The following is a 20,832-nucleotide window of genomic DNA, read 5'->3' on the forward strand; positions in this document are numbered from 1 at the left end:
TAATTTCAGCTCTCCCACTGTCAAAACAGAAACTTAGCAAAAAGAGCCAGTAAATGTGTCTTTTTAGGTAAATTTCAGCAACTGGCTAGTAAGCCAGTATATTAAAAATACACAGCATGAGTGGCTATGCTACAGCAGACACAGTTGGAAAGAACTGAGCATGTGAATTTGATAAAGAAATTATTTCAGAATGTTTTTTCAGCAGAGTATCTGGGAAAATGAAAAGGGGATTAATTATATTAATTGTGAGATGAGCTGAAATAGTGATAGAAGAGGGGGGAAACGATGATAATGTCAGGGATGTAGTACTAAGGGGCTACTGTCAAGGGAGGAGGAGTACACTGCCATGTATTTACATTCCACCTAAAACTGCTACAATGGAGCTTAAGAAAATGCTAGGAGAAATAATTAGCTTTCAACAGGGAATATTACTTATTGGTGAGAACTGGAATTTGATTTGCAACAGTGAGGATGTACCCAGGGTCTGGAAGGGAAACTATAACAAAACAGCATAGAGTCTAAAAGAAATGTATGAAAATATTAGGTATAGAAGATATAAACTTACTAGAAGGTGTTGAGAAAATTGACATATTGTTCCCCAAAGTACAAAAACTGGGCTAGGCTAGACAGAAATTATATTTCACAGGAACATGTGCATTTAATTGAAAGTTTTGATGCGCATCCAGTAACTACTTCAGATCACACGTCAATAATAACTAAAATAAAAAAGTAGGGTAATGAAATAAAAATGAGACACTGGCACCTTCTCACCTATCTGGTAAAAGAGAAGAATTTAAGAAATGGGTAGTGGAAACTATTTGGAAGTTATTAGGGAAGAGTCTTCTGAAAATATAGCTTGGGAGTAGGATAAAATTAAAGTGAAGTTTAAAAACAGGGTGGAAATAAAAGAAGAAATATATGGTTAAGAAGTAACAAGAATTATTTAAGGGACCAACAAAGATTAAAGAATTGCAGAATAGGGTGAATCTCACAGAAGAAAGAGCGCAACTGCAGAGTGCTAAAGAGAAAATAAGGGGCTACCTTGATAACATGCACGAGTTTAAAAAGACTGCTGCTGATCACTCATTTTTTGACAATAACTCCAGACAGGGGTGCCAGATCTCTGAAGGGCCAGGTAGAGAAAAAATAAATAAACGGTCTTACACGCTAAGTGAAGACCCCCCAAAATAAATAAATAAATAAATAAATAAATAAATAAAATAATAATAATAAAAAAAAAAAAAAAGATCTTTCATTCGTGAGGAACAGCAGGCAGTTTTGAATTAAGCAGAAGTGGCTCAGATTTGCGATTTTTGATTGGCTCATATGCCAGTATAAGAGCTAATCAAAAATCACAAAGCAAAGCCTGTTTAGCCGGGATTTTCAAAAGGCAGTGCGAGACTCGGGATTGGGCTGCTGATCTCGGGACAGTCCCACTCAAATAGGGACATCTGGCAACCCTGACTCCAGAGCACAAAAACTTTTAGCAAAATGGCTCTGGCAACATAAAGCAAAAAGGGTTGGTGTCAAGCTTAGGGAACCTACAACAAGGAAAATATCCAGAGCACCTGTAAAGATATTAGAAATATTTCAGAACTTTTATGAAAATCTGTACAAAGTGCAGAAATGTGGAAATCAAGAAAAAATACAAATGGAAATATTTATGGAAGAATTAAATATGCCAAGGTTAGAGGTAGATGAGGCTCAATTACTAACAGTTAGGATAGGAGGGGATGAGAGAAAAATGCTATTGCATAACCAATCTACAGGAAAAGTCTCTAAAAATAGATGATATTCCTGTGGATGTTTGGAAGCTAGGAGGGAAGAATGTGATAAAGATTGGGAAGGTTTTGTTTAACAGTATTTTAAAAGGAGTAGAAGCACCAGCATCTTGGAAGAAAGCCGTGGTGGCTATAATACCTATAGATGATACAAACCCATCCAATTCAACTTTGTATAGGCCCATTTTCATTTTAAACCATAATTCTAAACTGTTTATGTCAAAAATGGCAAAGGTGATGTCAAAACTGATAGAGATGGATCAATGTGGTTTTGTGGAAAGGAAGCAAACATTTGACAACATTACTAGAACAATGATGATGCAGAGTTAAGCAGAATGTAAGAAAACACCGCTGTTGTTGGTGGGTCTTGATGCACAGAACACATTTGATACAGTAAGATGGGATTTTATGAGCAGGGCAATGGAAACATTTCCATTCCCTAACAAAAATATAAGGTTGATTAGTAGGATATATGAGGGATCAGAGGAAAACATTAAAGTGGGGGATTCCTCTCTGACAAGTTCTGTTTGAGCAGAGGAACTGGGCAGGGGGTGTCCATTCTCCCTATTGTTATTTGCATTATACATAACCACTACCACTGGCAAAGAAAATAAGGGGCTCAGAAATTCAAAGATATAATTGGTATGGTAGTCAAGTTGGATTTATTCATAGATGATATTATTTTATACCTGATAAAACCAGAAAATGACATTTTAGTGTTCTGGAATATTCTGAGACAGTGTCAAGTCTTTTTTTGAGATACAAAATTAATGCAGATAAAACAAAGCCTATAGCTGTAGACTATATGCCCATACACAATTTGGTTCAGCAATACCTATATTTATGGAGACATGATAAAATTAAGTACTTAGGAGTATGGATTAAAAAGAATTTTTTTATGGCAGCTAAGGATATGTGGGAAGACACTAAATGAAAAAAGACAAAAAAACAGAAATTTGAAGCTCTGTTTTATAGATATGGATGGCAAGATACAAGCGGTGAAAATTATTTTAGTTGCTTTAGTTTTATACACCAAGTCAAGCATATTTTTATCAACTAGTGGAGAAGCTAAGGGTAGCAATTAATAAAGAGTTGAAGGATTTTATCTGGGAGGGGAAGAGGGCAAGAGTCAAGTGAGATAAGTTTAACCTTCCAATATTGGGATTACCCAATTTGAATGGGGTATTTCACAGCTACACAGTTAAGGCACCTATACATAGTACAAGCAGAAAGCCACAATTCAAAGTGGAAAGGGATAATGATGAAATAGGGAGAAGAAGGTCAAGAAACAGGGACAGACTGAGATTTTGGATGCAGATCCTTAAGGAGAACAATAACCATACATATTATATTCATACAAAATCAGAAAGTATTCTAAGAACTAAGCTAACATGGGGATGGAGAAAAGAGCTTCTGCCAACAGGGATGACTGTAATTAGAGGTACAGAGAATAGGCAAGAGGGGTCTGGAATTTACTGAAGAAAACTGGCAAAGGAGCCATCTACTGGGAACAAAAAATAGACAGGAAAAGGTAATAGAATGTGAAAAGGTCAAGAATTAATTTGGACTGCAGGCTAGAGATTGCCTTCCCTAGCAAGGGTTGATATCATAGTATAGACAGAACAATAACTAGGGGGATCCTAAGCAAGCAGTGGTTGAGTTTTTAGTAGAATCGAGAGCAAATGCTGCTGTTAAAAAAGAATAATTAGTAGGGCATGTGAAATATTGCATGACAACTGTAGGAATCAATCAGAGGAGGTTAGAAAGGGTTGGAAAGAGAGACTGGATAAAGAATTCACAAAGAAGCAATGAGGGGGATATATGTATGCTTCCAAAATATGCAATAAAGTCTAGAAGAATTAGGAAGTGTTTGCATAGGTATTTTTATACCCTAAGGAGACTCCAGAGAAATTTTCCATGAGTAGATTGCAAATTTTGGAGGTGTGATGAGGAAGAAAGAGGTAATAGAGAACATATTTATTGGGAGTGTAATGAGTTGGCAGACTTTAAAAATTTCTTGCAGACTACTCTACCACAAATACTGGGTATGCAAATTGGTGTAAGTAATGAAATGATTTTCTGAGGTGTGATACAGAATCAGACTTGCCTAGACATAGTAAGGCCTTGCTGAGTTTAATTCTGGTGGCTGCCAAAAAAGCAACTGCTAGAAAATGGGAATCAAAGTCTAAACTAACTGTACTAGAAGTACTGAATATAGTAACAGAGGAAAAACAACTAGTGGGAACTTAAGAAGAGGGTAGGCACAACTTACATAAAAAATGGGACTTGTGGGAACAATACATGCAGAATAGTGTTTTGGGAGAGAAATTAGGTTTAAGGGGAGGCAGGTATTGAATAATCTAAGTAATGTTTGACAATGACTCGATAGATTATAAGTGATGTACAATAATTTTTGCAACTGAAAATATGTCAACGTGGTTTGTTTTTATTTATATAAAAAGTATGATTGCCTATGTCATAATAAAGATGTTTCTTTTCTTAAAGAATGGAGAAAAAGAAGTTATGTACTACTTACCATAACATTCCATGTGAGTTGTTCATCTCGCCTTCATTCTTACTGATATGTTCAGAGCCAATCCCTCAGCTCCAATACGGCCAATTGCAAAGCTCAAGGTCTTCAAATAGCTCAAGGCCAAGTCCCTATCCCATGATGCACCTGGAATTACCTCAGATCTTGTTTGCTGTGTATAACAATACCATATGTCATTATTTCACTCCCAAGAGAAAGGAATAGAAGGAATGAGTAACCAGGATGGATCCAGCATCTCGGTCATCTATCAGCCCAGGAGGGAGGGACGCAAGAATGAAGGCGAGATGAACAACTCACATGGAACATTATGGTAAGTACATAATTTCTTTATGTGAAGTTGTTCAATCTTGTTGTTCATTCTTTACTGATGGGTAGCATCCCAAGCACCATCAATCTCGGGGGGCTCATGGGAGTATATTTCTCAGGACCGTGGATCCAAAGGAGGCCCTGTCCCTGGAGGCCTTGTCAACTTTGTAATGAGTGATAAAGATATGAGGTTTTGTCCAAGTGGCTGTTGCACAAATGTTATCAATGGGAAGTCTGGCAGAAAAGGCAGATGATGTAGAAACTGCTCTGGATGAGTGAGCTTTAATTTTATGTTGCAAAGGCATATTGGCAGCTGAATAGGCAAAGGTGATACAATCAGATACCCATTTAGACAGAGTTGTTTTAGCCACTGGTCTCCCCTTCCTGGAGTCTGAAAATGAAACAAAAAGCTGGTCTGATTTTCTGAAATCTTTTGTTCTATCCAAATAAAATCGGAGCTGTCTGTGAACATCAAGTTTGTGCAGCATATTCTCTAAATTGTTAGAATGGTTGGGGAAGAAGACTGGCAAATCAATAACTTGGTTTTGATTGGTTTCAGTGCAAACTTTGGGCAAGAATGAGGGATTTGTTCTAAGTGAAACTCTGTCAGCATGGAATATCAAATAGGGAGGCTTGATGGATATAGCTTGAAGCTCTGACACCCTGTGGACAAAAGTAAAAGCTACCAAAAATTTGAGATCACAAGAAGAAGCTGGTTCAAATGGCGGAAGAATTATGCGGGAAAGCATAAAATTTAGATTCCATGGTGAATAGGGAGATTTCACAGCTGGTCTAATATGATAAGTCCCTTTGAGAAAAGCTTTGGATAACTTATGAGACATGATATTCAATCCTTCAAATCCAAGATGAAAATTAGGAATAGCCAAATGAACCTCAATTGTTGCTGCTGCAGCTCCTTTGTTAAAAATCATAGTCAAGCTAGTCAAAAGATGGAGGCCATAGGGGCTTGGTAAGGATCGATATTATTTTTAAAGGCCTATACAGAAAATGTTTTCCATTTCCTAAAATATAGCTTCCTAGTAGAAGATTTATGAGAAGACAAAAGGATCTGTTTTGTCTCATTGGAGAGGTTATGAAACCTGGCTATGATGGGAACTGGAGCAGCTAAGCTGTCAGCTTCAGAGACTGCAGAGAGGGATGATGATCCGCCGACGGGTGTGTCAGAAGGTCTGGAACTGGGTCCAGAATCCACCGATCCTCCAAAAGATGAAGTCGAAGGAAGGGGAACCATATCTGATGAGGCCAATGAGGGGCTATTAGAATGATAGTCCTTCATGGGGTTTTTTCTTTCTGTAGAACCATGGGTTTCAACGGAATTGGTGGAAATGCATAGAGGAGACCCGGAGGCCAATCGTGTACGGGTGCGTCCCTTGGGGCTTTTCCCATAGGGGGAATCAGGGCAAAGTAGCTTCTGCATTTCGTGTTCATGTGACTGGCAAAAAGGTGGCAGCAAGGTTGGCCCCATCTGCAGAATATCCTGTCCGCTATTTCTTTCTTGAGAGACCACTCGTGGGGCAACAAGATTGCCCTTCTCAGCTTGTCTGCTATCACAGTGGATTTCCCCAGGATGTGCATTGCCAACAGAAAGTGCTGGGTGGAAATAGCCCACTGCCAAACTCTGAGAGCCTCGCGACAAAGAGGGTAAGACCTGGTTCCTCCTTGTTTGTTCAAATGCCAAACCACAGACATATTGTCTGTCTGAATCGCAATCGTACCCAGAGGAAGAGAGTCCTGAAAGTACTGCAATGCCAAAAGTACTGCTCTCATCTCCAAGACATTGATATGCAAATGTGTCTCTTGATCAGTCTATGTGCCTTGGGCAGTCTTTCCCTGAAAATGCCCCCCCACCCTATCAGGGAAGTATCCGTGGTCACTGTGGCTGCTGGCAGGGGTAGCACAAATGGGCGTCCTATCGTGGCATGAAGTGAGGTCAACCACCACTGAAGGTCCTTTTTGCAAGAATTTGTGATCATTATATTGTGAGTCATGGGGAACTCTTGGTAAGACCATTGAGTGAACAACAGCCATTGTAGTATCCACATGTGCATGCGAGCTAGTGGTATGGCTAGAATTGCTGCTGCAATCATGCCTAATAATTTCAGAACTTCTGATGCTGGTGCTCTGTCTCTTGATATCAGAATGCTGACATGTTGATGAAGAAGAGAGACTCTTTCTATTGGAAGCCTTAGTGTGGTGGTGGTGGTGTCCAACTCTGCCACAAAAAAATGATGTACTGCAATGGTGACAAGGCAGATTTTTCTGAGTTGATTGTAATGCCCAGATGATTGCAGAGTGACAGAGTGGACTCCATGGCCTGAATGAGTTGATGCCTGGTGGGGGCGGTAAGCAGCCAATCGTCAAGGTACGGAAACACCTGGAATCCTAGACGCCTCAGGTGAGCCATGACCACTGCCATGTATTTGGTGAATACTCTGGGGGGCTGTAGTGAGACCAAAGGGCAGGGCTCGAACCTGGTAATGATTAGCTCCCAGCCAGAAGTGCAGGTGATCCCTGGATGGTCTGGCCATTTTTATGTGGTAGTACGCATCTTTGAGATCTATTGAGCACATCCAATTGTCTTTCCCTAAGAAGGAAAGTATAGACTGAAGTGTGACTATCTGAAACTTCTCTTTCTTTACGTATTGGTTCAGTCTGCTGAGGTCCAATATGGGTCCCCAGTCCCCCGTCTTCTTTGGAACCAAAAAGAAACTTGAGTAAGTTCTGGATCCTGTCTGATCTGCTGGGACTGGTTGGATGACTCTTTTTCTTAGCAACGTTTGGACCTCTATTGTTGCCTGTTGCCTGTTCCCTGTAAATGAGTGGAACGTCCAGGATATTTCTTATGATTTGGGGGGAGGGGGGGTGGAGAATGGAATGAAGTACCCTCTGGAAATGATACTTTGTACTCAGCTGTCTTTTGTTATTTTGAGCCAGGCATCTGAGTACAAAGATAAGTGACCCCCGACTGCCTCCAGAGCAGGACAGTCAGGCCTCCTCTCAGGAGAGCTGGTAGGGCTTCCCAGAAAAGTGATCCCTGTCGCCCTGGTGTTGTGGACCCCCTCTGCTGTGAGGGCGGTGTCTTCCATCATTGCCCCCTCCTCTGCCCCAGGAGGGGGGTTCACCACGTGTCTCCTGAAAGGCTCCTTGGGCTTTTCAGAACCACATTTTTCCTCCCCTTTGACCTTTAGGGTAGGGTCGGGTAGGTGTGGAAAAACAGACCCCGATGGCAGAGTCTTTCCATCCTGTTCACACCTGGATAAGGTTTCCTTCACTTTAGGCCCAAAAAGGGATGAGCCATCAAAGGGAGTGTTCACGAAGGATGACTTGAAGGGCTCCGCAAAGGAACACAAGCGCATCCAGGAATGTCTCCTAAGAGCAACTCCTGTACCTGCTGCCCTATTCGTTCCATCAGCTGCATAAGAGATGAGGCGCATGGATGAGCTGACAATAGAATTTAGGGTAGCAAGCTGAGCAGCAACTTTGTTGGAAGCTCCTGCAGCTACTGTACCCTGAAGAGTATTTCCTAACTCCTTAAGGAGATCTCTTTGCAACCTAGTAAAATCGGATAAATAGTTCAGCGAAGGGAGAGCAAAGGTTGCTGAACTAAACATGCGCTTCCATATCTATCCATAATCCTGGAGTCTCAGTTAGGAGGATGGATAGATGAGGAAGTCTCAGACATTTCCTTTTTGGTGGCTGCCGCCACTACCATGGCATCAACTGGAACACCTTTTGTTAAAAATGTTTTGTCAAGGGGGGCAGAAATGAATTTATTAGGCCTTATAGGGACAGGCTCCTTAGTATCCGGAGACTCCCACGCCCTTTGTGAGACCAGCTGCATCAGCTCATCAAAGGGCGGAGACACCCAAGAGGTGGAGGGCTGAGACCCGAAAGCCTTCAAGAAAACTGACTCATCCTCAGTAGGGCTTTTGGACTGCCAGTCACCCCTCTGCCTAAGGATCTCAAGTATCTCAGCAAAGGAGATATCCTTGGAGGAGGACCGTGGGGACCCTTCTGACTCATCTAAGTCAGTATCCAATGTAAGAAACTCCTGTGAGGAGTCTAGGTGTTTCCTCTTCCACAATCTCTTCCTGAGAACCTCATCAGTGGGACCTTCTGGTGAGGTCTCGGAAGAGCAGGGGCCACCTAATGGGACTTCCTGAGGCTCTGGGTCTCTATGCTTGGTCAGGACGTGTGAGGCAGAAGCAGACATAGGCACTTTAGGGGAGGAGGAAGCCAGACCCAAGGTTGAGGATGCCCTAGGAGACATGACTCTCCTTATGGCATCGAAAACATCTCTGCTCCGATGCGAGGGAGCCGACGGATCCAAAGAAACCATTGACACCCCCGGCACTGGGACAGTGGGCACCGAGCCTGAGATAGGAGCCAAGCTCGTATGAACCAAGGCCCCAAGAGGCAAAGTCGGAACCAACAAGTCGGTCCAACTGTCCTCCCTGGACCAGACCAGACAGTGTCAGCTCCTAGAGTCCTCAATTGGCATCGAGGATGTCAGAGTACACTGAGCTGAAGACACAGGAGCAGGCATCGGCTCCAAGAGTTCCACTAACATCAGGTCTGCCTCCTCCAGCTCCAAAGGGCCATCATGGCTTGGAGGAGGAATAGTTAGAGTCGGTGCAAGGGTCTTCAGCTCCGAAGCCATTTGGGTCGAAGCAGATAACATTTTTGCTAATGCCGGTGCCAATAACAGCTTCTGTACCACACGATCCACATCCAGATCTGTCAGGCTGATAGATGATCAAGAAGAGCGTACCAAAGGTGGTGCTGACTGGAGAAGTGGACTCTTTGGTGCTTCAGACACCGGTTCCAAGACTGGGGACCGGCTGTGAAAGGTAAAGACTGTCAGCTCCAAAGGCAGTGGATCCAAATTCAAAGACTTTTTTGATTTCTTTGAGTTCGATGTCTTGGAAGACTTTGAGGACTTGCTGGATCCATCTTGGTCACTCAAAGCTTCCTGAAACAAAGACTTCAACAACCTTCTATTGATGAGTTTCCTCTTCCTTTCCTGCAGGACCCTTGAGGAGAAGGAATGACAAATGGAACAACTGTCTTGCAAATGCAGAGCCCCTAGACAGTAAACACAACTAACATGGCTGTCTGTAACAGACATCTTTTGGCCACCCTTTGGGCACTTTTTGAAGCCAGACTTAGGGTGCTTATCTTGGTCAACTATAATAATGTCAGGAAAATTACTGTTACCCCCAAAAAAACCTACAACAGTGATTATTCACAGAAGCCTTAAATAAAAACAGGCTAAATCACACACATATGGTAATACAAGTATAAATGTGATATCGCACAATAAAAAATTCCAAGCAGACTATGCAAAAGGAAGGAGATAGCTGCTAAGAAACAACAACCTTATCTAATTATCTAGTTTACTGTAAACTTCAACAGTAATAAAGTACTAAGCCTTATCTATAAAATTGCAGAAGGTTAGACAGACCACACAGCAATGACTAACTATCTAAGAAATTGTGACAAAAGTTCACTTAATAACACACTGCAAGCCGAGAAACAAACAATAACCTTATCTAAATTATTAAGGTTTACTGTAATAAGCCTTATCTATAAAAATGCAGAAGACTAGACAGACCACACCAAGTAGAGAAACAACTATTAAACTAGGCCTAACTGAGGCCAACTAGAAATTTATTAACCCACACTAAATGGGAAGGGAAAACACACTGAAAAGCTATAAGAGCTTTATCAACAATCCTAAACTATCTAACTATTCTAAGTAGCAACAATTTTCAATAAGAAAATTATGAAAAAACAGCTTAACTGGCCTGAGCTAAATCAGAACCTCCAATCTGTTGCAGCAGCAAACTAGATCTGAGGTAATTCCAGGTGCATCATGGGATAGGGACTTGGCCTCGAGCTATTTGAAGACCTCGAGCTTTGCAATTGGCCGTATTGGAGCCAAGGGATCGGCTCCAAACCCATCAGTAAAGAATGAACGGTGAGATTGAACAACTTCACATTGTAGATTTTACCAACAGGAATGTCTGCAAGTTGGGGTATAAACTTATTGTAGGATATTAGTAAAGGAACCAAGGTACTGGAGACAAAGAACTCAGCAGGAAAATGCAATAGAGTGGGAAGAGGCCAAGCATCAGCTTGTAATACAAGTTAAGAGACTGACCTTCTCTGCCAGGGATTGATAAAGCATAGGCAATCAAAAAGCGATAAGGGAGTGCCAAATGAAAGGCCAACTTTGCTAGAGTTTTAGTTGAGTCTATAACAGGATATACCATTATAAGGGGGATAATAGGTTCATAGGTAGGTACTAGGCTATCGGCCCTGGGGCCTATACAAGCCCAGCCAAAAAGGTACCCTGGCTTTTGCCACCCAAGAAAATTATTTTCCTGTGCCACTGTCGAGCAGAGCCACAGAGGTGATCCCCGGGGTGAATTTCCTATTTCCCATCCAATCATCATGATTTTTCTTGAAGAGTGCTAATGAGAAGCTTTGTTTGATATAGATGGGTAGTTTATTCCAGAGTATGGGAAGTCTCTGGGACAGGAATCTATCCTTCCGGCATGTTCTCTTTATTGTGGTGACAAGGTTTAGGTCCCTAGAGCATGTAGCTCGGAGGGATTGGGATTTCTTTAAGTGGAGCATGTCCAACAGCTCTGGGTTTGACATAGCTTTGTATGTTAGGCAGAGATCACCTCTGAGTAGGCGATATGCGACAGAGTAAAGCTGGGTTTTTTTGAGATGGTCTGCACAGGGCATCTGTTTGAGGCCGGTAATCCTCTTTGTGAGGTATTTCTGCGGCCTTTCCAGTTGTTGTAGATGTCTTGTGAGGTACATACCAAAAGGGGCGTTGTACTCTATAATGGGTCTAATGAGTGATGAGCAGAGGGGAACAATGACCTCTTTTTTTCTGGATGAGAAACCTTTTGTGATGAGGTGTGCCACGTAGAAGGATTTCCTGACTACTGTGGCGATGTGATTATCAAAGGAGAGACTACTGTCCACCAGTGTCCCAAGGTCTCATCACATTCTCGGTGTTAAGTATACTACCGCCTATGTTGTAGTTCATGGGTACAGAGTTTTTACCAAAGGGGATGACAATGCACATTTTGGCATTGAGCTTGAGGCCATGGCTTTGACACCAGGCATCTGTCTCATTGAAGCCCTTTTGTAGGATGTCCACATTGTCAGGAGTTTCGATTATGGCTCCTAGTTTGCAGTCATCTGTGAACTTCATTAGCCAAAGACCTTCTGTGTTAGCCTGTACTTCAGAGACGTAGATATCAAACAGGAGAGGACCCAGGACTGAACCCTGTGGTACTCCACTTGTCACTGGTCTGAAGTTGGATTTGGAGTCTGCTACTTTCACAGTGTGGGTTCTGTCAGTGAGCCAGTTGGCAACCCATCTTGTGACATAGGGATTTATACCTAGTTTAGTGAGTTTATCTATAATTCCAGAGTGGGAGATGGTGTTGAAAGCCTTGGCAAGATCTAGATAGGCTGTGTGCACCACCTTACCCTTGTCTACGGCTTTGGTGACTGCTTCAAAGAAGTCTATCAGGTTTAGGAGACATGATCTACCTTTTACAAACCCGAACTGGGTGGGGTCCAGAGTTTGGAGATTACCAATGTCTTTGTTTATAAGTTCCATAATGATAAGTTCCATGGCCTTGCAGACCAGGCTCATCAGGCTAATGGGGCGGTAGTTCCCGGGGTCCGTGGTGGCTCCCCCTTGTGGAGTGGGATAACCGTTACTGTGCGCCATTCAGCAGGCATAAAGCCTGAGGTGAGGCTATGATTGAACAGGGTACTTAGGTGGGTTGCCAGTTCATTCTGTAGTTCATGTAGAACGTAGCCTGGGATGTTGTCTGGTCCCATGGATGCTGTGTTCTTGGCTTTGGAGAGTGTGTTTTTTTACCTGTGCAAGCCGTGATTACAGGAACTTTGCATTCTTCTTGTATAGAGATGGGCTCTTTAGGGGGTGAGAGGGGGGTAAAGTTAGCACTGAACCTATCTGCCAGGATGTTGGCAATATCAGTTGGGTTTGTATATTTAGTGCCATTGTGCTGTAACTCAGAGCAGATCTGAGTGTTACCATTGAGATTCTTGACATAGCTATAGAATGCTTTGTGGTTGTCTTTAGAATCAGTGACGATTTTGTTTTCGTAACTAGCTTTGGAGGATTTTATCAGGGATCTCAGCTTCTTACTAAGACTGACCAGGGAGCTCCTCCACTCGTGGGATTTTACTCTCTTTTGCAACAGTTTCTTCCTTCTGTTGTACAATTTGTTTATGGCAGGTGACCACCAGATTGCCTTCCTTTTTTTGGAGGATAGCGTCTTGGTTCTGTTTGGGATAGCACGATCCATGCACTCATGTAAGTGTTTATAAAGTGCAATTGTGTAGGATTCAGTAGTCATAACTGTATTGTCCATCTGCATGGGTGTCATGAAGTTCATCACTTCTGTATTAAGAAGCATGAAGTTGGCTTTGGAGAAATTTTTTACCATGGTTTCCTTAATGGGGGGTGGGGGCAGGACATCTAGGGTAATTAGCTTATGATCGGATCGGACCAATGAGGCGTTGACGTCAGGTGTGAAACACCGGTCACTCATGTTGGTAATGACTAGATCTAGGATATTGTTGCCCCTGGTGGGGGTGTGGATAAGTTGATCCAGGGCATTGGAGTTTATGAATTCCAGAAAGCGTTGAGCAAAGGAGTTGGTATATGAGTAGTTTTCCCAGTTAATGGTGGGGTAGTTGAAATTGCCCATTATTAGGGTGTTTGGTTGAACCCTAATATTTTCCAGTACATCAAGAAAAGAGGAGTGGGAATCCTGGGGCATGGTGGGTGATCTGTAGCAAGCTACAATTTGGATTGCAGTTTTGCCCAGAGTTAGTTGCACTTGGATAACCTCGGCTGCATTATGCTGAGCAACTAGCCTGGAGATGTGGATATCCTTAACGAATATGGACACACCTCTGCCTTTGATGTTCTGATCCAGGTTAGATGAACCAAAAGTGTGGTATGAATTATAGCCTGGTAATGCAGGGGTGCTCTCTAGAGCCTTGAACCAGATCTCAGTCACAGCACAGATATAAATGTTCTCCATTTTAAGGAGTGCCTTGAGTGAGTGCATTTTGAGATTTAGACTTCTAGCATTGAGTGGCATTACCCTCAGTTTCTGCTTGCCTGTTCCTGTTATGGTGGTGAATTTGTCATTTGAACCTTGCCTAAAAAAGGCACTATAGGGGTGGCAAGAACCTTAGCCAGTATCCAGAATCCCAGGGGTGACAGGTGCAGGCCATCTCTGGCAAAGCATCATGGTCTGTCGACCATTTCATCCCAGGCAGACAGATACTGGACCCCTTTAGGATGGCACCAGAAGCTTAGCCAATTGCTGAAGTCAATCATTTTGTCCTTGTACTGCGGCATCATTCTGGGTGATGGCAGAATGCTACTCAGGGCTAGGGTCATACCTGCCTGGGCTACAAGATCAGAGAGCTCTTCCATGTCTCTTTTCATGTAGTCCAGGGAGGTATGTCTCAGGTCGTTCACACCAACATGGACAATGACAGAGTCATATTTGTACTTGTTGTGGAGTGACCTTAGTGCGTGCGTTATGTGGCGGATCCTGGCAGCTGACAGTAACCTTCTCCTTGTTTAGTCTGGTGAGTGGGACATCATTGTGCCTGTCTATAGAGTCACCTATGACTAGTGTGTTGGGCACGTTGTTTTGCCTTATTGGCTGTGGTTGAGTGGCACACTGAGTCTGCGGGCTATGTGTCATTTGGGTTGTGTTGGGGGGTAGAGGTTGCTTGCATTTCTGCTTTGGAGGTCTCTGTTGCTTGAGCAGATTATTACTGAGAGCTTCCGCAAATGTTTTTGTGTTTCTAAGTGTGGATTTTGGTGGTGTAGATTTAGTGAGACTATGTGATGAGTGTGGTGTGGTGCAAGTGTTTACCTTCTCCTCTTGACTGTCAAGTTCAGTCTTGATTGGAGAGAGCTTTACCTCCAGTTTGGCTCATAAGTGCACCTCTCACAGGTTGTAGTGTTGGGGTGGTAGGAGGAGAGGGATGTCATTGTACATGAGGCAATTTCTACATTGCCCCAAGATGCCCAGATTCATCAGATAGACAGGAGAGAACACTGGGAGCTGACCCTTGGACATGCCTGAATAAAAAACTATTTTCCTCTAGATAAGTGAGGAAAGTGATTACAAGAGCTGTTTTTCTCTAAGCAAGTAAGAAAGTCTAAGGAAGTAAGTACCAAAACTGTTTTCCTCTAGGTAATGAGGAAGGTTGAGTGCTGTAGTAATTAGTAGGCTATTTAGTGCTTACAAGTTCTGAACAAGTGCTGATCACGAATAAGCAAATTCAAGTGCTAAAACTAAGAATCTGTATCTGGACTAAACTAATTACAGGAAAGGGGAGAAACAAGTGCGAATGTTGGCTTTTAAATCAGAAAGTTGAGAGAGATGGAAAAACTGCCCAAACAGCCAATAACTACAATTTCTGGGCCAGAACCACTCCTTATGTGGTAGATAGGTTAGCTAGTGCTTACCACTCCCACTGATAAGCTAGAAGGCTTCCATCCAACACAAAAAGCTTTGTGGGGGCTCAGAAGCTTACATACAGTCCTGGATACAGCAAATCTGAATCTGGACTACACTAGTTACAGAAAAGGTATTTTTTAATACATATATACAGAAAAGTGGCTAAAACAGCAGTCAAAACAATTCAAATGCAGTGCAAGCTAGGACACTTGAGTATGTAGCAATGTTAGACCAAACAGTTTTAAAAAATGCAATTCAATTAAAAATGACTAAAAACAAGTGCAGAAGGAGTCTATTAGGTAGAATGAGGTAAAGAAATGGGACTGGGGAGAGTGTCCCAGATCAAATCTACAGTGGGCAACTGCAAAAGCCTCCAAATTTAAACAACACAGGAATAGGGAGGGTGGGTATGGGAAAACTAACACCTTCAGCAGAGATCTGAAAAACTATACAGTGAAGCAAAAATAACAGTGCACAACTCTGAAGTCAGCCAGCAATGATATAAAATTAGTCAAACAATTACCAGTACACAACTCTGAAGTGCCAGAAAAATATGCTCAGCGCTGTATATCTCCAGATAGTTTGAAGAGCACTCTGTCAGGACATAGGAAGGCTCCAGCAATGTAATTTGTATACAGTAAACAATACTGCATGATAACTATAAAATTTCAATGATAACTATAAAATTTCAATCATAGGAAGACAGAGAATATTAGGAAATGAGAACATAAAGGCAAATCATAAAAGAATGGCGAGAGGTCTGTAGGGCTTCAAGTATACATGAAAGTCTTGAAGTGATTGCATAGGTATTTCTATATCTCAAGTATGCTTTAGGTACCGGATGGCATAATGGTTAAGGCCTTTGCCTCCCATGCACAAGGTACAAGGTTCAATCCTAACCTCCGACCAATGCCTGTTTGGAGTTTGTATTCTCCCTGTGTCTTTGTGAGTTCTTCCCACCTCTGAAAGTCATGCTAAGTCAAACTGAAACTCAGCAATGACTGGAGCTGTGGGTGGCAGCACAGACTCTATATGGTGCCTATAGGGGGAAGAGTTGTATAGACCTACCACTTTGGGCATCTTTTGTGGTGTGCAGTATCCTCAAGATAGAACACAGATTACAGACTGCATACTGTGGCACGCTGTAAAATATGGCTCTAGGAGATTCAGTCAAGTTGATTAATGTTACCAAATGTGCATAGCTAGTTACTGGTGCTAAGTCGACTGAGGACCCAGCCTACTACAACCTACACTAGGGACTCGTCTTAATGGTGGGAGGGTGTGTGTGCCCACCATAAAGCCCGGCAGCCTGGGGTCAACAAAATACTGGCTGGCCAGTGTCCAGTTGCCTAGGCTGGGTTGCCTGCGATAGCTGTGCTGAGCAAAAGTTGGATGTAAATCTAAACCTGTCAAACACGAACTAAGAATTGCTACACTCAATGTAGGTTCACTGACAGGAAATAGCTTAGAAGTGGATGACATGATATTAAGGAGGAGGTTGAACATCCTATATATCCAGGAGACAAGATGAAAGGACAGTGCAGTAAAGCCACTTGGCTTGAGATCCAGAGTCTACTACTCAGGAGGAGGACAGGCTAGAAATCATGTAGGAACTGATGTGAGAGAGAGAGGCTTCAGAAGGACATCATCAGAATTAGTGACAGACTCATGTCTATCAGACTCCAGTGTAATGATGGGGCAGTATTCATAATCTCAGCCTATGTCCCACAACAAGTCTGGTATAGCGAGAAAAATAGTGCATTCATACAGCAGCTGTAGGACCTACTAGATAAAGTGGGCCAACATTTATAGGTGTTGATAATGTGTGACTTAAATAGACATATCAGGACAGAACAGGAAATGAGGACTACCTGGGTTCACATGGGTGGGGCAACAGGAAGAAAGAAGGAGAGGCCATTCTAGACTTCTGTCTGGAAAATGACTTGATAGTAGCCAACACATGATTCAGAAAGAGAAAGAGTCACAAGATTACATACAAGAGTGGCCAACATGCAACTCAGATGGACTTTCTACTAGCAAGGAAAGAGCACTAGGGTAGATTCAGTGATTGCAAAGTGATCCCCAGTGAAACAGTCAGCCTACAGCATAAACTACTGGTTGCCACAATTGCTGCAAGCAGTGGTCAGAAAAGGCTCTAAGGTCAATATAGACCAGGCTGAAGACCTGGAAGTTGACCGGATAAAAAGTACAACAGTTCAAGGCATTACTCAGGGATTTAGCACCCCAAAAAGAGGACGAAATAGATGGAGATGAAGAAGAATGCAGCGGCTCAAAACAACATGTGACAGCTCTACAAAACAGATATGTGGTCGAGCCAGGTATGGAAATAAGGTACATAAGGAAAGCTGGTGGTGGAATGCAGAGGTCCAGGAAATCATCAAAAGAAAGGAAGAACCCATGAAAAAGTAACAGACAGAAAAGGAGGACCAGACTAGGAAAGAATACTGGCATACCTCTCAAATGTCCATATTTTTGCCTCGTATTTTGGTCTATTTTTCATAAAATTGTGGTTTTCTGGCAAATCATTGAGGACTGAAGTCAGAAAATAAGGGCAGAAAATTGAGTTTCAGATTTCATATCCTTCAGAAAATACATGCTAATGCAAAACTTTCTCTAGTCTCTGGTCCCAACGCAGCCCCCTGGCCCACCGAGAAACTGTGTGCTTGCCACTAGTCACCCACGTGTAAAAGTGACCTTAATTCTCCCTCCACCCTGATCACACCTGGTTGTTATTCTATTTACTGGCCCTGAAACTGATACAAGGGCTGTTGTTCTTTAGCCAAGGATGGAAGGAAACAACAACAAAAAACACCATCACAAGCGATATGTGTGTGTCAAAAGCATTTTTTCGTCTTTTTTCAAATTAAACTAGGCTGTGGAGTGCACACGCATTTCTCGTTTCACTAACCCAGACCACCACCTTTCTTCCACCCCCACTGAGTATGCATCTCTCTTCCTCATCTCTGCACCACTTTGGCACCTAATTAACTTCAGGAAAGTGCGTCAAAAGCTAAGACTTTCCTGCCTGTCTCCTCCCTTTTCTAAACCAAGGGCTCACTCCTTACATTATCAACACCTGACTTACTTACCTAGTCTCTCCACTCTAAACACTGTACTACTCACTGATAAACTTAAGTGCAAGTCCCAGTGACAGCTTTTTGAAGCATAGTGATCAGCCTCTCTTGGCTCTTCCTCTGCCGTAACTACATCTCTCTTTCTCTGTACGCCCACACTCTCTCTTTTCTTTTTTCCACCTTTTTCATTGTAAAAATTTATCATTTTATCACCTCCTTTCCTTTAAACTTTCTTTTAAAACTTGCTTCCTCTCCCCTTGCCCCTTTAAACACTTTTTTAATGCTTGCATCCTCTCCCCCTTTAAACTATTTGTAACACCTGCTTCCTCTCCCCTGCCCCTTTCCCTCTCTCTCTCTATTCACCACTTCCTTCTGATCCTTTCTGATCTCTCCCTTCTCAAAGGTACTCACCAGAGCTTACTCATTACTCTGAAATCCTTTGGTGCCTTCTTTTAAACTTTCTCTTGCCCTAATGCAGCCCCCTGGTCCTCTGAGAAACTGTGTGCTTGCCACGTAAGTCAGTGCATTGGAGTGTCTTGTTCATTTACACCTTACTAAGCAATCATAAACACAAGTTATAAACAAGAAAGCTTAGAGAGGAACTTAGTTTGTTCTCTATACTGGGCATGTTTAACTAATGGAATAAGGTTACTAGCAGTGATATCACTGCATGAGTGTTATCTGTTTCAGTTTCGGGCTTCTTGCCTATTGTATACAAGCTCTGTAATACAGCTGTTGACCTGTAATTACAAGTTGGTAGATGTAACACTGCTGTTGGCCTGTAACTACCAGTTGGTAGATGTAAATGTACCTAATATGTTTACTTTGCTAAGACTAGGAACAGACAGACAGACACACTTGGCTTTTTAGTCCTTGTGCCTTACCTGTACTGTCCTGCTCGCGTTTGTCTTTTACTCAAATGAAATGGACTTCCAGGACTTGTATTATACTAAGCCAGAGTGTAGACCCTCAGAGAAGTTACCCATTTGACTTGTTTGTTGGATAGTACTGTCACCAATTTGTAACTGACTGATTGATTTCATTTGATTTATGCTGAAACCTAGCACTGTGTATTAACTGCTGAAAAATGCTGAAATCTTGTCTGTTTTATTAAGTGCTGCTTGCTTGTTTACTGTTATGCTGTACAATTAGAAGGCATAATCTGTTTATATTGTAGAATTACTGCATGTAGCATTTGGGTACTGGCAACTGCATTCTCTCTTCCTTCTGCTTATTCCAGCTTGACTAAACAGTAGCATCCCTTGACCTTACTATCTTCTGCACTCTCTCTTCCTTTTGCCTACTTCAAATATGAGAGTAAATGCTTGGTTCCCTTGACCATTCTGCTATTAGCTGTGTGCTTTTTCCCCTCCCAGCCAGTGCCTACTTAAAGGCCCCTTTCTCCAAATCTGCGTTGCAAACTATGCTACTCTCCTTTCTAGCTCCTTATGCCTTGCTAGCCTTCTCTTCCCTTTCTACTGCTCCCTGCAAACCCAGGAGTCCTCTCTTCAAGTCTTCTACCTTTTCTCTCTCACCCTCCAGCCCACAACCTTCACTCTTTCTCTCTCTCTCAGTCCTCTGCCTTCTATTTCACTCTTTCTACTTGCCCTTAATATTCACTGCTTTCTCTCTTCTAGGGACATTTTTACCACCCTAAACTCACTATCTTACTGTCATCAAATCTCTATTTTATTTTACATTAGTCACTTATTTGGAAAAGTGACCTCAATCCTCCCCCCAACCCTAAACACACCTGGCTGAAACTCTATCTACTGGCCCTGAAAACGATACAAGTACTGTTGCTCTTTAGCCAAGGACGGGAGGAAACAAACAAAAAAAAAAACACCATCACAAGCTATATGTGTGTCCCAATTACTTCTTCCTCACCTGGTGTTAAAAGCATTTTTTCTTTTTTCAAATTAAACAAGGCTGTGGCGTGCACACTTACTTCTTGGCTCACTAACCCCCACCATCTTTCTTCTACCCCCACTGAGTATGCATCTCTCTCCCTAGTCTATGTATCCCCTTTGGCACTTAACTTCAGGAAAGTGTGCTAAAGGCCAAGACTTTCCTGCCTGTCTCCTCTCTTTTCTAAATCAAGGGCGCACTTCATACATTATCAACATCTGTCCTTACTCACCTAGTCTCTTCACTCTAAATGCTGTACTACTCACTGATAAACTTACATGCAAGTCCCAATGATAGTTTTTTGACGAATAGCAATCTGCCGCTCCTAGCTCTGCCTGCTTTGCTCGGGCTCACTCCACTTCCCTATCCTACCCCCGTTCCCACACACCCAAACATCTATTACATTTATCCTAACCAAAGCTCCACCTACCTCTACTGCTCACTCAATCATAACCTTCTAATTAATTCTTCACTTCACCCCCCCCATTTCATTAATTGTATAATTGACCATCTCACACCCCACCCCCTATACTTCACCACAGTCTTCACATTCCAGTTTATCTTACAAATAAATCTTACTCTTCACTACCCTATATACCCCTCCATCATAGCATGCC

This window comes from Protopterus annectens, chromosome 7.part0 (genome assembly GCF_019279795.1).
Source record: "Protopterus annectens isolate FY-2018-M chromosome 7.part0, PAN1.0, whole genome shotgun sequence".
In the NCBI taxonomy this organism is placed as follows: domain Eukaryota; kingdom Metazoa; phylum Chordata; order Ceratodontiformes; family Protopteridae; genus Protopterus; species Protopterus annectens.